Source organism: Galeopterus variegatus, unplaced genomic scaffold (assembly GCF_000696425.1).
Source record: "Galeopterus variegatus unplaced genomic scaffold, G_variegatus-3.0.2 Scaffold2016, whole genome shotgun sequence".
NCBI lineage: Eukaryota > Metazoa > Chordata > Mammalia > Dermoptera > Cynocephalidae > Galeopterus > Galeopterus variegatus.
The window spans coordinates 60473-62429 of record NW_007728127.1 but is presented as its reverse complement, the minus strand read 5'-3'; the positions used below and the strand labels follow the sequence as shown (position 1 = coordinate 62429).

The window sequence follows — 1957 nt, the reverse complement described above, 5'->3', positions numbered from 1 at the left end:
TTTTCTAGTCACTACATTGAAAGAAGTAAAAAGAAACAGGTATTTTTATTTCAATATATTTTATTTAACCCAATACAACTAAAACTATCATTTCAACATGTAATCAATAGAAAAAGTCATTAGTGACAAATTTAACAGTTCTTACTTAACTGTTTTTTCCTAAATCTTCAAAATCCAGTGTGTGATTTATATTTAGAGCACATCTCAACTCAGACTAGCCACACTTCAAGTGCTCAGTGGTTACTGTATTGAACAGGCAGCTTTAAACCAGGGGTCAGCACCCTATGGCCCATGTACCAAATCCAGGCTGCAGCTTGGGTTTCTACAGCTTGCAAGCTAAGAATGGTTTTTACATTTTTTTTTTCCTTTTTGTCGTGTCCGGCAACGGATTGCAACTCTCAGTGTCGCGCCCGTACCGGACCGGGACCAGCAATGGGATCGCAACCCTCGGTGTTGCGCCCGCACCCTGCTCAGCCAGTGAGCGGGAACCGGTCTGTATGTGGGATCCGAACCCTCAGCGGGAGCGCCACCGCGCTCCCAAGCGGCGCGCTGTAGCAGTGCGCCACCAGGCTGGCCTACATTTTTAAAGGGTAGCTTAAAAATACAAAACATTCAATAGAAACTATATGTAATCCATAATACCTGAAGTATTTATTAGTAGGCTCTTTAAAGAAAGAGTCTGCAGACCCCTGCTATAATAGGTGAGTAAATCAGGGTAAGAGTCTCCTTCAGAGTCAGAGTAGTTGATCTTGAGTAAAAAGGATTTCAAAGTCCTCTTTAACAAACAGAAGACAATGAATTTAAAGTCTGTTCTTGTACACCTCTGAAACTGAAGCAGCCAAATATTTGCACATAATTTCAAGAGACACAGGTTATTGCTCCTTGTGGCTCGGGTGGCCCTTGCAGCTCCATGAAGTGAGAGTGTAAACTGGCAAAACAAACTTTAGGGTCTATCCTTCAATGATGTGGCTGAGGTCACCTAATGTAAACAAACTTGGAAGACTGTCGGACTAAAAGCCAAACTACAACTATTGCAAAGAATGAAAGAAAAGTGAGTGAATAGGTATTAATTTCCTTTTTTTCTCTACTGCACAGGTAAGTAAAGAGGGAAGCAAGCTGGGGGAGGAGAGGAATTTAGGTGGATACCTCCACTTCTGCAAAATTGGTAGTTAGACAAGTAAAGGGCATAGGAAGGAGCAACATACAAAACAACTTAAGAACAAAATAGAGAAAGAAAAGTGATAAACAAATAGACAATATATTTATAGATAAACGTATTTTGAAAAGACAGATATTAAGACTCAAGCTATATACTCTATCATTCAAAATTAATTTTGAAAGAGAAAAGGATTTCCTGCCTAAGTTATTTTAGGGTCTTTGAAAATTAAGCCTGCCTCATTTCTCACCTCTCTGAGGTGGACCATACTCTGTTTTCAATCACAGAAATAAATCGCACAAAATAAATTAGAGGACAATGAAGACACAGACCCGTCCCTGCTCCTGCCTAATGATGAAATTCTTCAATTGCACAAATGGCTCTGGATCTCATGTTAGGTGCTACTCCCCTAGGGATTGAGTGAATGACAGAAGGGGCACTTATGTCCAACAAGGATTTGTAGGTGAAAGAGACTATTATTCCAAAATGTGTGTTTGTGTATGTGTATGGGTGGGGGAGATGGATGGTAGGCAGTAATAGCAACAGTCACAAAAATCTATCATTTTCTTCATCAAAAATCTGGGCCAGGGGCTGGCCAGTTAGGTTAGCTCAGTTCGTTAGAGCACAGTCTAATAAAACCAAGGGCACAGGTTCAGATACCTGCACTGGCCAGCTGCCAAAAAAAAAAAAAAAATCAGAGCCAACACGAATATCCAATCACATCCTCCTAGGAAAATTAGGGGCCGATTTTCTCCCATTTTTTAATAGAAAGAATGAAACACGCATAATTTCTAAACAAAG

General features: G+C 40.2%; 1 protein-coding gene across 4 annotated transcripts in view; it reads right to left on the bottom strand.

Moving 5' to 3' along the window:
• RIOK1 (RIO kinase 1) overlaps positions 1-1957 on the bottom strand; it is a 25403-nt gene that overhangs the window by 14915 nt on the left and 8531 nt on the right. The window lies entirely within an intron of this gene.